Source organism: Equus asinus, chromosome 9 (assembly GCF_041296235.1).
Source record: "Equus asinus isolate D_3611 breed Donkey chromosome 9, EquAss-T2T_v2, whole genome shotgun sequence".
Lineage (NCBI taxonomy): Eukaryota > Metazoa > Chordata > Mammalia > Perissodactyla > Equidae > Equus > Equus asinus.
Genome location: NC_091798.1, coordinates 49,896,829 through 49,915,410, shown reverse-complemented (window position 1 = coordinate 49,915,410; position 18,582 = coordinate 49,896,829). Strand labels below are relative to the sequence as shown.

Sequence of the window (18,582 nt, the reverse complement as noted above, 5' to 3'; positions counted from 1 at the left end):
CACAGAGAATCAGAGGAGAGATGAGTAACCTTATTTTCTCAACATGGAAACATGTCAAGTGAAATGACGTATAAACGAGGACATTGGAGTGAGCAGGATGAAACCTTCAAAGTATTCTTTTTTATAAAAGTCCTTGGAGCACCTTCCTGGGCTGAGGCCAAAGTCTCAAGTGGACAATACTAACCAGGAACCATCCCCAGCCTTAGTCCTGCAAAAACAAACAAAGAGCAGCTTTCCCCGACCTCCCTGAGCACGTGCATCTTGCCCAGGGAGCTGGAGGCTCAGTCCCGCGCCCCAGATACATGATGGTCTTCAACGGTTTAGGCAAGGTGGTCAGGGAGCTGGCAGATAGTTTACTCCTCAACTAGGTGAATGCTAGCGCAGGGGAGGAAGACTGTCCTCTGTTCTCTTAGGCATAGAGACTGGAGCCTGTGAATTAAACTGCCAAAAGCCAGACTGACAGGAGAAAAGCATACAAATTTATTTGATGTTACTATTTTTATGTAACATAGGGGGCTCCATAGGAATGAAGTGAACACCCCAACAAAGTGGTTAAGCCCAAGAGCTTAAACACCATTTTAACAAAGGGCAATAAATTAGGAGACAAAGCAAAAGGAGTTTGGGTTTCTAGGAGTAGCAAATTGTAGGAAGGTAAATATTTGGGAGAAACGAACGGAAGAGAAAGGTTATTTAGTAAGCTTTGTTTGCATAGATTCATCTTGGCATCCACGGCCTGTGACCAGTGAAAAGAATGTTCTCTTTCTGGTACAGGGAGGGCATCTTTCTTACTGGAAATTTATGTTCCGCTTTTAGCAGGAAACAGGGCAGAGAGCTGTTACTGCATCTGCCGTTTCTCAAAATAATCAATATGCCAAAGCAGCATATTTTGGGGTGGCATGTTCTGATCCCCTTTACTAGCTACCAGTTAACACCTAAAAAGTTCTGTCCAATCCTTCATTCTATATCTTTTAAGACAGAGGGTTTCAAAGAATGAGCCTGAGGTCAATCTGCATCAAAATTACTTTGAAGGAGAGAGACAAACTCAGAATCCTGGGCCCATCCCAGATGCACTGACTCAGAATCTCTGGGGTGGGTCTAGAATCCACATGTTTAGTAAGCTTCCACACAGTTCTTGTGCACACTTAAAGTGTTAGAACCAATGTTTTGCATCCGTTTGGGCTTTCAATGTTTGATTCCATCTTGGTAAGGTTTTTGAATTGTTGTTTTAATAAAACTAATCAAAAGTTTGCCTAGAATTGTTCCTCAAAGTTGAAATATCCAGAGATTTTGCATTTTAGCAATTCAAATTTTTATTTTTTTCATGCACAGGGAGGAATGGCTAGAGCCATGTGGCAGCCTCCTTTCGATGGGGTGTGTGTACCAGAGTTCACGACCATCTTCACTGGCCCCCTTTACTCACTTACATTCAGCTGACTGGCCAATGCAGGAATTTTCATTTTCAACCCCTGGTTGAGAGAATTCTGTGTTTTGTGATGAGGGGGACCAGCATCCTCTGAAAAATCAGACTTGCCAACAGATGTTTCTGGAAACTTCTTCTGCCCAATTTACTTCAATTCAGAAAAAAATTCAAGTTAGAAATGCAGCAACTCTAATATGGCAAATGGCTACTTTTACTCTCTTGGGACTTGGGGAAAGCTTATGGTCCTTCCCTCTAAGTACACCAAAGAGCTGTCGGCAAGCAGTCCAAGAACTGATTCCCAGAACCTTATCCTTCTTTGATGGCTGGAACAAGGGGATCGATACAAAATAACTTTATGTCGTCTTTATGTCACCTCTTCTACAGCTGCTGAGAAGTCATTAGGGAATTTAAGAGGAAAAACTAGAACAGTTTCCCAAGAACATGTTAATTCTGACCCTTGGGAACCAAAGGTCAGGGAAAAATCATCATCGGAATAACAGAAAGGCAACACTGCTTGAAAATTAATGATGGCCCACTTTAAATCAATGACCCACAATGAAGCTGCTACACACATCCACATACTCAGAGGATATTTTGATAAACATTTTTACACATAAGATGATTATTTTTATCTGTACTAAAAATATAGTACTTAAATATTTCATTAATAATATTAATCAAATTTTAAGCAAAAGTTACCCATAATCTACTGCCCCAAAAAATATAGTACTTAAATATTTCATTAATAATATTAATCAAATTTTAAGCAAAAGTTACCCATAATCTACTGCCCCAACAAAATGTTATTTTTCATATTAGCTCTTTCTACGTAAATACATTTATATGCACACATATTTTTATAGTGAAAATACTATATTTTGTGTCCTGCTATTTTAATAAGATCCTTTAAATTTCAGTACTATGGGGATCCCACATATGATGAATAAATTGTATATATAAGAGAATAACTATTGAGAAATACAAATCTTTCTTTTTACGATAATAACCAAATAGTCTAAAAAGAACATAACAGCAGGAAGCTATAAAACAGTTTTTTCCATTCTTGGATCTGGGTCCTGACATTCACAACATGCTTGTTAAAAAAAAACTTCCTGTCCTCATTCAAACAGTTGATTAAATGCTCTTTCATAAATGTTTCATTTACTTTCGTAAATGTTCCTTACTTCATCATCACCCCCGGTTTTCACATGCCTTCCATCCGTGTGCATTCGTGGAACATATATCATCCTTGGCAGTGAAAGTCAGGTGATATATCTGTTGTTGGATTGGTCTTCAGGACAGCATTCAACAGCCTGCAGTAAGTAAGCAAATACCCACAAGGACTGCTGTCTGCCACAGCTGGAGACAATTTTCTGGGCATATATGGCATCGCAGAGAGAATAATCTACCAGGCAATTAGCAGTGTTATTTTTATAACTGATGACATCAGTTATTCTGGACAGGTAGAGCCTGTGAAGTACCCTAGCGCTTCAGCAATTAATTTGAGTGCGTGCGTCAAAATACTTACTTACCTGGAGTTGTTTGGGAGCATGTAAGTTTCACTTTGTTACTTCTATTGAACTTTATTGCCTCTACTAGCCAAGGCTCACGTGGTCGCCAAGTGTCAGAAACCCAAATTAAACTTGCTTAAACAAAATAGAGAATGTATAGACCTTTGTAACAAAAATCTCGGACATGGCTAGATCCTGATGCGTGGATGTCCGGACTCTGTCTCTGTCTTCCAAGCCTGCTTTCCTCTACAGTGGGTTCATTCTCAGGCACGCTCTTTCGCTTGCTGGATCATGGTGTACACCAGCAGCTCCACACTTGCACTGTAATGCTTAGCAACCCAGTGGGATGAGAACTCCTCTTTCAGAGCAATCTCATCTAAGTCCTGCAATTCACTCTCTTGGGGGAATTTTTTGAATGAATCATTATGATTGGATGATTTAAAGCTTGGGATTGGCACACTTGGCTTATGGGGCCACCAGTGGAGCCCTAAGTAAGTTCAGCTGCACCCAAGTCATATAGCCTGAGAGCAGAAAAGGGGAGATTTACCCAAACAAAGTTGCACTGGTATTACTAATAATAATATTACCTGACAGAAACAGACAAACAAAAAGTAGCTGTTCACTGCAAATAGGAATGCTAAAAACTTGGTTTCAAGTCCTATCTTACATGACCAAATCTAAACCAATAGTTTTTAAGAGAAATAAAATTCAAAGTGGGGCTGGCCCTTTGGCCAAGTGGTTAAAGTTCCATGTGCTCTGCTTCAGGGGCCCGGGTTCATGGGTTCAAATCCCAGGTGTGGATCTATTCCACTCATCAGCCATCCCGAGGTGGCACCCACGTACAAAATAGAGGAAGACTGGCACAGTTGTTAGCTCAGGGCTAATCTTCCTCAAGCGAAAAAAGAGGAAGATCACCAACGGATGTTAGCTCAGGGTGAATCTTCCTCACACACACACAAAAAAATCAAGAAAGGGAAATGTCTACTGAAAACTCTTTTGTTCTAAGGTAGCAGCCAGTTATTAACATTAAATTTAAATGAATGAATTTCATCATGATAAAAAGTGGCTGTGATAGGTAGAATAATGACCACCCTCAAGACGTCCTCATCCTAAACCGTAGAAGCTGTGATATGGTACTTTACACGGCAAAAGGGACTGTGCAGATGCGATTCACGTCAAGGACCTTGAGATGGGAGATCATCCTGGATTATCCGGGTGGGCCCAATGTGATCACAAGAGTCCTTAAAAGCAGGGAACCTTGCCTGGCTGTGGTCAGAGGAAGAGGTAATCATGAAGAAAGGTCAGAGAGTTGCAACATTACTGGCTTTGAAGATAGAGAAAGGGAACCAGGAGCCAAGGAATGTAGACAGCCTTTGGAAAATGGAAAAAGCAGGAAACAGATTCTCTCCTAAAGCCTTTAGAAGGAACACAGCCTTGCCGTCACTTGATTTTAGCCTAGTAAGACCTATGGTGAACATCTGACCTATAGAACTGTAATATAGTAAATTTGAGTTGTTTAAGCTGCTGTTGGTGGTAATTTATTAGTAGGCAGCAATAGAAAACTAATACAGCAGCCATTTTGGCACTGTAATGCATCCTGTGGCCTAGATTCTCAGGAAATGGTCAGTTCACACCACTTGGAATGGCTCAGACTGAAGAACTTTATTTTGGCAGAGACATTTAATGCTCACTGAATTACACCTATGTCCCTCACCTTTCCCAGCCTCTGTGCAGTTAGGTAGGGTCATATGATTTTCTCTGGCCAATGGATGATGAGTTTAAGTAACATATGCCCTGTTTCAGGCTGACACAATGAAATGCCCCTGCACACACACACACACACACACACACACACACACACACACACCCGCCCCCAGCTCTTTCATTCTCTGCCTGGGCAAATTGGAAGGCTCATGTTGAGACAGTGGTGCCACAAGATACAAGCATCCTGGATCCCTGACTCTGCTGAAAAGGAGCTGCCTGGAGAACCACTAAATTTGTTAAAAGATTTTTGCATGAGTCAAAAATAAGTTTTTCTGTTTTAAGCCACTGAACTTTCCAGGTTTATTTGTTACTGTGGACAAACCAAGTCTATCCTGACTAGTATACTTATTTAGAATAAGGCTATCCCGGGAGACAAAGGATCCAACCTGTCAAGTTTAACATGGAAACTACTTTCAAATTCTCTCTCTCTTCTCAAACCATTAAGTGGCACCTTTTATGCTTCAGTTTCCGTGTGCATTCAATTGGGAGATATAGAATTTTATATAGCACTTGGGAAAATATTGAATATCATATAAATGACTATTCCTTTTATTTGTGTTGGTTACATCAAACAATAATGAATTTTAAGTTAGAAAATAAAAAGTTTTACATTTTCTTAAGAAATAATATTTTTGTTTTTCTGTCATTGACTGGTAATGATAATGCAGATACTATGCTTTCATGTCAAGTTCATATGATGAAAATTTATATTTACATGATAAAAATTGCTTTTCTCTATCAATATTTTACGTTTAAGGTATTTACCAAGATCTTAATGAACTTTAGCAAAACAGCATGCTTATGCCCATCAAAAGGTAAAAGTGACAAGGAAAAGTAAATTCACAGTCTGTAATGCTTTCCTAAGAGGATTGGAATTCAAAAAAAGTAAACCAAAAGTATCATCTATTTTAAATAGAGTAATGTCTTAATATTCTCCATTTAATCATCCAAGGTAATAATAACTCAAGAAAAGCCAAGGATTACCCAATTCCTCTCCTTCATTTGATGGGAGAGAAAATTGAGGACTTCAGAAAGTGAGTAATGTATTCCAAGTAGCCAATAGGGAAAGAGATAATACCTGAGGGCAAATCTACAGGCAGGTAGAAAGCAGCTATTTTGTTAAGGGCAGGCTAGATTTACATGATCAAAAAATCATATCTTTTTTTTTATTGTGGTAAAATATACATAACATAAAATTCACCGTTTTAATCATTTTCATGTGTCCAATTTGGTGGCATTACATACATTCACATTGTTAAGCAACCATCATCACCACCATCATCTCCAGAACTTTCCCCTCATCCCAAACTGAAACGCTATATCCGTCAACAATAACTCCTCTCCCCTGGCCTTCAGTAACCACTGTTCTATTTTCTGTCTCTATAAATTTGACTATTGTAGGTACCTCCTATAAGTCAAATCATATAATATTTGTCTTTTTGTGTCTGGCTCATTTCACTCAGCATAATGTCTTGAAGGTTCATCCTGTTGTAGCATGTGTCAGTATTTCCTTTCTTTTTAAGGCTGAATAATATTCCATCGTATGTATATACCGAATTTCGTTTAGCCATTCACCTGTCAATGGACATTAGGGGTTGTTTCCACATTTTGGCTATTGTGAATAGTACTGCTATGACCACTGGTACACTAATATCTGTTTGAGTCCCTTCTTTCAATTCTTTTGAGTATATACCTAGGAGTGGAATTGCTGGATCATATGGTAATTTGATGCTTCATTGAGGAATTGCCATACTGTTTTCCACAGAAGCTGCACCATCTTGAATTCCCACCAGCAATGTGCAAGGGTTCTAATTTCTCCATGTTCTTGCCAACATTTGGTACTTTTTGTGATTTTGGAGGGTGTTTTTTCTTTGTTTGTTTTGATAATAGTCATCCTAAAGGGTGTGAAGTGTTTTCTCATTGTGATTTTGAAAAAAATCCCATCATTTTACCACTGAGAACTTCTATCAGTGCCTTTATTTTTCTAATGTGCCACTCCTTTTGAATTTGGAAATATGCATCTGACTTGCCACTTATGAGAGGAATCACATCAATAAGTAAAGTCCCTCTAACATACAAGTTAGCAGTCATTGTCATCCTTTTAGAGCAACACAAACAAATACTTTATATAGCGGCAATTTTTTTTTTCAAATTTTCTCTTTTAGAAAAACTTTAGAGACTCTTTAATAATATAATTATAAAAATATATAATTTTTAACTATTATAAAAATACAGTATCACAGTATTTTTAGATATGTGATAAAATCTTTCAATTATTTTCTTTCTTGAGAGACTGATATAGCCAGATGTTAAAATTTTTTCTTTAAATTGGCTGTATCTTAATCAGCTATTTCAAGTAATTGAAAATTTTACCTCAATTTTACTTCAAAAGGTTTTAAGCTTCTAAGTATACCACCAGCAGCTAAAGCTGAAAATGTGTCACCAAAAATCTTTGATATGATGGTGACTCTTCTCTAAATGGCACAGCTAAGGAAACCTATGAGAATCCTTAGTCCCTTTATAACCAGTTGAATTAATATGCAGTGACAATCCAGATGTTTGATTCAATAACCTGTAGCATTCTATCTTTCTAGACACAATAGGAATGACGTATAAACTCTGCAGATAGGCTAACCTGGTGGCAATAAATAGGAAGTATATCTGTGAAGAAACGCAGGAGATTATTGTCAACTTAGGGTTCGTGCTTTCTGAGAATATAATCACAACTCAGTGTGGCTTAATGCCATCGTTTTGCTCTCCTATAGAAGAGTCACACCATCCAATGCCTCATCTTACACACACACTGACTATACGCATCTCACAGCTTGTTCACCTCTGGGACAGCTAACTTTATGTTTCTTTCCCAGGACAGATGATGAGTTTGAGTAGGGAAATACTTACAACACATAGATAGTCTAAGCCCAGTCATTTCCTTGGTCATGTAGTTTAACAGCTCTTTGACTTGGGCCAAATCAGTTTCACACTTAAGACCTTAGAGGTCTACAGATTTTTACTAAGAACTAAATGAAAAAGCTTTTTTTTTTTAATTTAAAATATTAGAGAAGTATAGAGGAATATCATTCATAAGATAACATTACCAGTCATTCTTGTCTCATCTTTCACTTTCTCAAAACAGAATAAAAACTTTAAATAAATTAGATCGGAAGTAAATTTTAACACTGCTTCTTCCTAATAAAATATGAACAATTTAGTGCTATCATATCACTTTCTCAAGGAAAACTTAGAACTATTACATTGATTTCTGATTTGAATTTTTGTAGCGGTAGAAAAATAGTTTTGAAATATCTTCTGATATAATTTCTCATCTCAGTAATTTAGTTTTATTTTTATTTCTCCCTCGAATTTCCTTTTGCCATTAAGTCCAGACCTTGAGACTGAGGCTTACTCCCCAGGGTAGAGCAGACGAGCGAGTGTTTATTAGAAAGAATAATTGTTTGGCTTTGGCATTCAAACTGAGATTTTTAAGCTTCATAGGAAGATAATAGTTTTGAAAATTGGGCTCTGAGGAGGAAGAATAATTTTCTCACACTCTCAACGTCATATTCTCCTAGATTGAATCCCATGAAATATTCACTCATTTTCGACCTACAAAAATGGAAATTTATTATTATTCAACCTGTACTATATATCAAGAACCCAAGTTTAAAGAATTGACCCTAGATTATCCCATAGAAAAGGAAGGGAGATCATATGATGTGATGTAAAGGAAATTCTTACCTTACTGTTGCTAGGAGAAGGAGGCAAAGAGAAAAGAGAGAGAAAAGATCTGTGAAGACAGGGAGATCTGGGAGAAAGCAATGGGCAGTGGTATAAGCACCCAGTTATAGTGGGGTTAATTCCCTGCTTTATGGCACAGAGCCTGAGGAGTCTGCCCTTGGAGATACTCCATGCTGAATGGCTGGAAGTAGGAGCACTTCTGGCTCCCCATGTCTCATACATACCGTCGAGGAAATACAGAAGTTCTCGTGTGCCTCAGTTGGGGTTGGGAGTGAGGGGCAAAAGACCTGAGGCCCAAAGAGATCTAGGGTTGGGCTAGGAGCTAGCATGAGACCTAGAGAAGATGGGCTACGTCAGAAATGAGGGCCGTCAGTGTTCAGTTCCAGCACAACATCTGAAAAATAGGTGAAACCAGCCACAGCTCAACAGATGCCAATCAATCCAGTGACATCGAGACAGTAGTGACCACAGTAGGACTACACATGTATCAGACATCTTTCTGTCAAACCATAGCAGTATGGCATACGAACTTCTTAAAGACTTCATCGTGGAAAGTATAGGATAAGGTGGGTGAGAAGACCCCAGAATTGACAGACCTAAATCCTGTAGGGACTGAGAAGTGATTGTTTTAAACCACAAAGACATAGTTACCCTGAGTGGGCAATTCAAGTTTATTTTTTTCTCCTGCTACTGAGTGAGAATAGGAGATCAGGAAAAAGAAGAAATCAATTAAACTTTGAGGTATACTGTGCTAGATTTGGATAAACATGTTCTTTGAAATGGGTTCCATTTAGGAAACAATTTTTTCCTGTTTTTTCATTTTTTCTTGTGTGTGAGGAAGATGGCCCAGAGATAACACCTGTGCCAATCTTCCTCTATTTTATGTGGGATGCTGCCACAGTGTAGCTTGACAAGCAGTACTACATCTGCGCCTGGGATCCGAACCCGGAAACCCAGGGCTGCCAAAGCAGAGCATGCAAGCTTTACCACTATGCCACTGGGCTAGCCCTTAATTGTTTTCTTTTTAATATGCTTGCAACTTTTAAATTTGCTGCCTAATTTTCAGTCTTTTGTGCCCTTAGTATAGAATGTTCCCAATCTCAACAGCTATAAAAGCTGTAAAATTAAACAATATGTCCACTATACTGGCTAGTTAATGAAAGAACTAGAAGCAACATATATTTTTTGACACCTGGTCCAGGACACTTTCTTATAAAGAGAGTTTTGGGTTCTTTTTTAAGTTTTAGTTACAAAGTACCAAGACAATGATGTACTGAAGTTTATTGAACTGATGGTAAATGACTTCTTTTGTTTTACTATTTTTCTGGTCAAGATAGAGAAATAGAAAATGTCAAGACTTGATAGACTAGTTTATATATATATATATATATTCTCTTCTTAGAGAAGACCAGAATCTCAATTCATCTCTAAGATGGTTTTTATTGCCTCTCCTATGAAAAAGAATAAATACAATGATCAAATTTCAGTACTTTCAAAATGTGCTCATTGGCCCAGTTTCCTAACTTCCTCTGTGTCTGCCAAGACAAGCACCTGTGTGAAAGAGACTTATGTCAAACTTAGACAAAGCAGAGGAAGTGCCTATAAGAAGATGGAAATAATCAGAATATGTTACAAAGAAAATTTGACCTTCCCGAGTCTCTGAAGCCTAGAAGTCATCTCAGATCTGCATCTTCTGCCTGAAGCTAGAGGCTCGACCCTTCCTGTACTGTTTGTACATCTGCAAGATGATATATGCATTTATGGCTTTCAAGGTGACATACTGTAAAATCTTCTATTTACCTTTAAACCGGATCACTATGTAGTGGGTCCCTAGAAAATCTTTGGCATTCTTGCTAAATAGAAAACACAGGGCATGGCCTGGTGTTGTAGTGCTTAAGCTCACATGCTCTGCTTTGGCAGCCCAGGGTTCACTAGTTCAGATCCTGGGAGCAGACTTATGCACCGCTTATCAAGCCATGCTGTGTCAGGTGTCCCATATATAAAGCAGAGGAAGATGGGCACGGATGTTAGCTCAGGGCCAATCTTCCTAAAAAAAAAAAAAAGAAAGAAAGACAAAAAAGAGAATGCAAAATCTCAACAGACAACAATGGGTGGCAGCACTTTATACTGTCTTCCTAAGTAATTACAAAGAATTCATGTTCGAATGAAACCAATGCTCTGCCTTTCTCAGATTTGTCGGTTAGTATATCCATCATTATTAGAGAGTAGAATGATGCAATATAAAAGGAAATTTCCAGCTGTGCTTCTAAATGGTTGGGTGTGTAATAGGGAAATCCAGACCACAATAAACTCCCAGTATTGAACTAGTAATTGTTCAGAACTGAATAAATATACAGGAGTTTAAATAGTTGTATGTAGCACAATTTCCCCGACCATTCCCATTGTTTCCCCGTTGCAATAAACATGGGGGTTTCTTTTCCCATGCAGGAGCCATTAGAAAGGTGGTATCCAGTAGTAAACAATAGACCACTGACTGTCCAGATCACAGTATTTCACATGACCCCGTACACAAGCTAACAGCAGTGTCCTGCCAAAGTCTAGCCCATGGGGAATAGGCCTCTGAGATTGTTTAAAAGTGGCAGGCTGTGAGAGAGAAGGCTGTTTCCTTTCTTGGAGCCCAGTTTAGCTGGAAAAGGAGGATAGGCAGAATGTGAGTTTCCTGTAGCTTCATGCATTGTATAATTTTATTAGACATAAGCAAACTTGCTCTGAATGACTTATATTAGCCAACTGAGATATTTCCTTTTATGTAAAATGTGACCTTCAAACTATATACAGCATATCATCCAATAAGAACATGAAATAGCTCCCAACCATGCCCCTTCACAGCCAGTGCAATCATCAGATCCCAGAACGGAGATCACTATTTTAAGCTTCACAAGGCACACATTGAGTCTGACAAAATTGCTAAGATGTCAACAAACATTTGTGGAACACTATTGTGGGCCACGTAACCATGCAAGCCCTGGAGCTAAGAAGCCAGGTGACACCCTGTCTCTATCCCCAAGGAGTTTACAAGCCAGAGGAGAGGACAGAGCTGTGGACAGGCAAATACTAACAATAACCTGTGGTGTTCTGATGGCTGAAGAAAAGCTGGGAGATAAACCAGCGACTGCTGTATGAACTCGGGAAGTTCTCATGATTCTGGAGATGTTATCACTTACTTATAATCTAAATGGACCCTAACTCTACAACCTCTCCCATAAACTGATCATGAGAAGCTGAAAAATCATATATTGTACTCCTCTCAGCACCACAAGTTGGTGTGCACCATAATTTACATGTATTTATTGATAAATACAGAGAGAGAGAGAAATTCTTCTTCCAGACCCATGAGGGGATGACAACACACAGTAAAACTGAGAAACAGGGAGAAAATTAGTAACACAATTCCCTATTTTTTGCCTTATTTGGAGCTCTTTACCCATTTATTTTAAGCCCTATACCCACTTATTCTCCCTCACCTCTCACCAAAAAACGTTTTTATCAGGAAACATCAAGCAAAGAAATGCCACTGACCTGACACAGTGTCTTCAGGCTCTTCTTCCAGTAATCTCCCTTTAAAGCATAAATTGTGTGTCCTCCTTAACAGCGCGTAATAATGGGTGACAAAGCTGGTTTCCTGTTATCTCCAATGAGAACAAGTTCCTGGGTTTAGGAAAAAAAGAAGAAGTTGTACTTTTTTTTAAGTGTGGTGTTTAAAGGTTATACCGAAGAGATTTTGGAACTCAAGTATTCCAGGAAGCCAAGGGTTTCTGCATTTACAGAAATCACAGGAGAAAACTAGCTCCTAGATAACGCAAGGCTTCTAGCAGGGGATGCAGCTTCTTCTCTTGAACGGATTCCTCTTGATGATGAGATGTTCGTTGGAGCGATCACATCGGAGACATCCAGGATTGCTCAGGAGGGACCTTTCACTCTCTGTTGAGATTTTTTTAAGCAACTGAAATTTCTGCTATAGGTTTTCCTCTTCTGTTCAGCTCTCAATGAGCTCCACGATGCTTCCAGTAAGACTTGCTAAGCTTTGTATGTGGTACCACATAGCCAGATTTACATCTAACCGTAGAAGAACCACAGCCAGCTCCAGATTGGCCTCTGTTGTCACCTTGTTTCTTAGGACAAGGTAGTCTTTTAAATTTAACACTGCAACCATGTTAAACTGTTCAAAAACTCTTCCACATTATATTAATAGCTAGCCATGGTTGTTTAGCAGCAGAAGGAATGTTCTGTTTACCCTGTGACCTTTCTAGAGACAGCATGATGCAAGGACAAGACCAGTGTTTCAGGAGTCAAACAGATGAAAATTTGAATCCCATCTCCGTAATTTTCTGCTGTGATCTGGCGTAATTCTGCGAAAGCAGGTATTATGATACCTATGGTACTGACCAAACGGAGCCCAAAGAAGTTAAATAGTTTTGCTCTAGGACACACAATGAGTAAACGGCCCAGAGAGAATTCAAATGCAGACACCATTTTACCATATTTCCTTCAAAACTGGGTCTTCACATCCCTGGGGCTTGAATGCTTCACTTGTTCAGATTAATATCTCTTATAAACCTACGTGTACCTCTTCACTGTTGGCCACCTTAGTAACTAAGTAGTTCTACATCTTGAAGCTTCTCTGACCACAAAAGAGAAAGAAAGCATCCTAAGTGCACTGGAAAAGAAATTTTCAGGTTCAGTTCCACACAGACTGCTGCTTTCTATTAGTAATGTGAGTGAGATTAGATTTTTAAACCCAGCTGTAGTTACTGTGGTTAAATCTGATGTGGCGATTAGGTCTATTTGGAAAATTTTAAAACACATGCCTTTAGACTCCCTGCAGATAGAGAGGAAGGAGCCTTAGAAGAATTTTCTTCTAGACGTCTCTGGAGATCTCAGGAGTCATTAACAAGAATAGGCCTTTTAGATTGGAATCTACTGTCAACTTCCTGAGATAAAACCAGATGAACTGCCTGAAGACTAGACAGTTCTTCCAACCAGAGGCTCATGCATAATAGGAGATGGGCTGGAGGGCAAAATGCAGTTTATATGTTTGGCAAGACCCATCTTTCTTGACACCTTGCCTTATCCCAGGTGGACGGAACTAGAAGAAGGATTCAAGAGCAGGGTTGAGGGGATATATATCTACACGCAAAAATTTGAGTTTGCTTTGACCTGTACTTTATTTGTATTTATTTGTATTTGTATGAATGTGGATAGAGATTGGGGAAGGGGAGTGAGAGATTAAGATAATTGGAGAAGGGGTAGAATTATTATAACTTGATAAATATTCCAAAACCAAGACAACTGCTCCTTGGAATTGTAGTGGAGGGAACAAGTAGGAGGAAAGATAGATTTAGTGATAATGAATGTCCTGGAGGAAACAAGTTTCACATTTTTGGATCTGGAGAGCTGAGTGGTTTAGGATGTTTATAATTGGAGAAATTCACATCCTTGATTAATAAATCTTGCCTTGCAGAGCCACAGATGGAAATTTCTTCTATACTCTCTACCTTGACTAGTACAGCTTTACAATTTATTGTCTGAAACTTGGGGGCCAAATATGTTTCAGAATGCAGAATTTCTCAGATTTGAAAGGTAATCCGAATAGTGTCTGGGATAATATTCCATAACTGAATATATTAACATTTGCACTGAATGGGATGTATAAATAGTTTCCTATCAGTTCAGATCAGATTTTGCTGCCAAATGAATTCAGATTGGGTCAGGTCAGATTTTGCCACCAGATGAGCTATGAAGAACTTCCAGTTTCCAGAGCTTTTCAGATTTTGGAAATAGAGCTATGGGATTGTGAACTTGTACAAATGGAAACTTCTTCTTGACCGTTCTACTAAATAGAAACATCAGTTGATTTACAAGAAGAAGGGGAGCTTTGATTTGGGGAATGTGCTTAGAAATATTAAGCAGGCAACAATAACGATGCAGTTAACATTTCTTGTGCAATTTTTATGTGCCAGGCATTACTGTAAGAGCTTAACATGAATTAACTCACGTAAATCTCTTACAATTCTATGAGGTACTGTGTTGATGTATTGATAGGTCTATTTACAAATGAAGAGACTGAAGCACAGAAAGTTTAAGTAACTCTGCCAAACTCACACAGCAAGTGATTGGAGTTTAAACACAGATTGCTCCCTTCCCTGAATATTAATACTATAGTTTTATGTTCTACACAAAGAAAACAGTTCTTATATATCATTCTACACACATTCCTCTTAACTATAGGAAACTAAGGGGTATATTTTACATTTAAAGTCCTATAATACCTCTCAAGAAGCTTGCTTTCATGTGGAACGTCTTTTGTAGAAGAGAACATCTGCAATTCTTTATCTTAAACCTGAGCCGATTAACAGATTATTGACGCAAACAAGCTTATTATGAATAATAGAAGAATCAAGCATTTAGATTATTCCTTGAGGATAGACGCTGGTTTCTAGTCACTGTTTTATCTCCAAGGCCTAATTTTGAGGCTAGTGTATGATTATTTTCCAAAGCGTCCTCTGTGTATAACAGGCGCTTTGTAGAGTGAAAGAAGAAACCCAAATCTCCAAAACCCCTCAAAATAAATGAGTCCCATTCAGAAATGCTAACTTATATTATTCTACTTATTTACATTTTTCTCTTAGTTGATGTTAGTCCAGAAGAATTTTTATGAAATCAAATTTTATGTTGATTTGTTTTTACATAAAAGTATAGCATCGATGGAGGGGAGGTTAAGTTTGCTTTTAGCCAAATGTTATTGTTTTAGCTGGTCTCTGCTGACTCCTGGCCATGCTTATGTAAATGTGTATTTATAATGTATATATGCACGCGGAACGTGTGACACATTCTGATAGGATCAGGCCTTATTCAAACAGCACTTGGAAAATGATGCTGCTTATCAGGTTTTACCACTCCAGATTCTTGGTTGCTGGAATCAGGTGCTTCCACTTGGTTCCCATGCTTATCTCTAACAATATCTGAAGGGTTCTTTGACTCAGAACTTTGTAAAGATGAAAGGATTGGGAAGGCCTGAAACCATACTATGAGACATACTATCAACAGTTTTCTAAATTTACCTTGAGCAAACCATGTAGTTCCTGTATTAATTGCTAATCCTATTCCTTAAGGAATTTGTGGATAAAAAACCAACTCCTTCCTGGTCCTGTCCATATTTTGCATCGTTGCCACGGTTCTGCAAAATTCACTGTTCTCCCCTATGGTTTGCACTGTCCCAGTTTCAGGCTGTATATGGCAGAGTCACTCTCTTGTATTAGGGCTTTTCAATCAATTGAGAATTCTCAGTCTCTTCATCGGCAGTTGTTCAGAGTTCTCCCTCAAAGCACAAAGTCTTTCTCTCTGAAGTTCTGTAGCAGATCTTACCTTGATACTGCACAGGACAGTGCTGGGACCTTAGAGAGGCACTATTTTTCAAACCATCCTCTGCAAAATTGCCCAAGGACTATTCATTCCTCTAGCTTTTTCCTCTACTATGCTGCCTCACTAGATCTCACTCTCCCTCCCTCTTTCTTTCTCTCTCTCTCTCACTCTCCCTATCCCTCTGTACTTTTATCTGTTTTGTACTGCAGGGGCAGCATGGGCCATTTTGACAGAGAGTGGCACTTTCAGGTAGGGTAATTCCAGATAAAGGATTCCCCATTGAATAGTAGCCACTTACCCTCTATTACTTCCTGTGTCACATTGTCTCTGGACACCTCTTTGGCTTTTCTTAGATTACACAGACATATGTTGACACATGGAGAAATATATACACCTACACTCCTATGCCATCCTTGCAGAGAGATGATAATTTGAAGATTTAAGTTGTCCTACTGGTTTTTCAAATATTTATTATACTAGTTATTAATATAGAATCAACTTTAAGAATCTTTTTTTTCAATTTTAATTGAAATTCTTACTTGGCAACATTCTTATTTTCCCCATTTGGGAGACTCATGCTCATATGCAAATATGTAACTTTGTGGTTTATCATCAATAGGACTCATAATCTCCAGGAAGCTGAAAAAGCTAAAGACATAGTAACCAAGTTGTTTTTGCTTACCTTTGGTCTTTTGGGCTGTTTTTCCAAGAAAAGACTGAGAAGTAGTTTTGGGGTCATAGTGACACTAGAGGGATACTAAATAAGCTATTTACTCCTTTCCATCCATCTATTGAAGACAGAGTCACAATCACCATCATTGCCTTCAAATTAACTCAACGAGAATCTGGTGCTCATCATGTACCCACTAGTGGACAATGTGGATGTAGTATGGGAGATTATACTAGACATAAGAAGCTTAAATGCCAACATTTAAACTAAAAACACGTTATTTTAAGTATCAAAATAGTTTAGAATATATGCCCTGAAGCCCAAAGTCCCTAATACAATTACAGAATTCTAGAATCAGAAAAATTTTTCATTGATTATATAAATTAACATTTTTTGTTTACTAAATGAAGAGGCTGGCACACAGAGGGGCTGATTTGTCCAAGATTTTAGGAAATTATTGTAGTGGCCATTTACGTGAGTATAGGCCCTGAACCCTCTCCTTGCATCTTTTGGGCTCTGCCCTTTCTTTCCATACTGAATTATATAATTCACTTGCTGGCTCTTAGACACTATTAATTTGTCAAAGAGTGTATTTTAGAGTGTATAAATATACATTTTAAAAATTTTGCGATGAATATAGTAGGCATTTTAGAAATGTTGACATTCTTGGCATTAAACATCATTGTGCACTAAAAAGTATATGCTACTAAAAATATTTCTTCTTATGTATTTAGATTTAAAAATTCTCTTCAAATTATAAACAAACATCAAAGCTAAATTTGAACCTAAACTAATTGAATTTTGTTTGAGTTCTTTGGCCAAAAAATAATTCAATTTCCCCAATATCAAAATGTCACAATGAATAACTTCTTAATATTTTTCAAAACCAATAAGTTGCATCTAAAACAACCGGCATCTTATGCTGCTAGAATTTTGATACTGATGTGGCTTTCACTAGATGTTTCCTATAAATTTGATTTTTGCTGATTTGCTTTACTTTATGCTATCTTCCAGACAATAATTGTTCAATTTACTGAAACTCTTTCTAGGAAAATGGCTACTAAAATATGAACTTTATAATAATTGAGAGAGGTCTTTCTTTATTCATCATTCATTCATTCATCCATTCACTTGTCTTTCTGACCTCCTTTCACTTCTGTCAGAAAATTACTGTCATAAATTGCGTTACTTTAAATACATTACAATGTTATAAGCTTAACATCAATTGCACAGCCCATCCATTGGTTCAGAGATGAGCTTGTAATCTAATATGAGCCAATGGAATGTGAGGGATACTTGTTGAAACTTATGGGAGAGAAAAGCCTCCTATTTTTCTGTAATAGATAAAGGTAAAGACCCTCTTTGACACTAGATAGAAAGAAGGAGGGTTATCCTTGACAGACAGTGGCAGTCATCTGTCTACCAAAATAGTACCAGGCTAGGAAGAAGCTGACATTGTAAAGACAGAAAAGAGAGACCAAAAGATCTTCGGCTACATTATTGTGACTACTAGTTCAAGTCTTGCCCGAAACTAGCCTTATTTCAATACATTCTCTTTATTACTTAAGCCAGTTAGAGTTGGGGTTTTGGGTTTTTTGCACCCACAATAGTACTGAACGATACACTATTATTGCCATTATGTATAAAAACAGTTTTGTTTGTTCACTATGGCAGACTCTATTAGTCACCTACACAAAAGACTCCATTCTTCTTCCTTCTTAACAAAGCCCCAATTTTATTCATAATTTAGGCAATGTATTTCAAGGGTCCTCCTCATCCACACCAGAATGCTCCTGTTTATTAGTCTTAACCAATAATGATGATTCTACTTTCTTGTCAAGGGCTGCTTTGGGAATATGATATAACCACAGACAAAAAATGTATACGGTAAATTGTGCTGCAAGAATCATGGAAGTTTTCCTAACCCTTAAAAAGGTGAGACAAGACAAGACTCTCCTTTGTCTTTCAACGTTTAGACAATGCCCTGCAAAGGATATAGCCACTTTACAAATAGGAGGGAAAGACCACAGAAACTAAGAGAAGCCAACCTGGCTTCCTTGAGCCACAGAATGAGCTAACCCTGGAATTCCCCAGAC

General features: G+C 38.1%; 1 long non-coding RNA gene across 1 annotated transcript; it reads right to left on the bottom strand.

Moving 5' to 3' along the window:
- Window positions 1–935: 935 nt before the first annotated feature.
- On the bottom strand, window positions 936–12,847 carry LOC139046185 (uncharacterized). The gene is made up of 3 exons (XR_011505857.1): window positions 11,974–12,847; window positions 2,605–2,733; window positions 936–1,568 (listed from the first exon to the last, which is right to left on the bottom strand). It is a non-coding gene; the product is annotated as an uncharacterized lncRNA (long non-coding RNA).
- Between the last annotated feature and the right edge of the window lie 5,735 nt (window positions 12,848–18,582).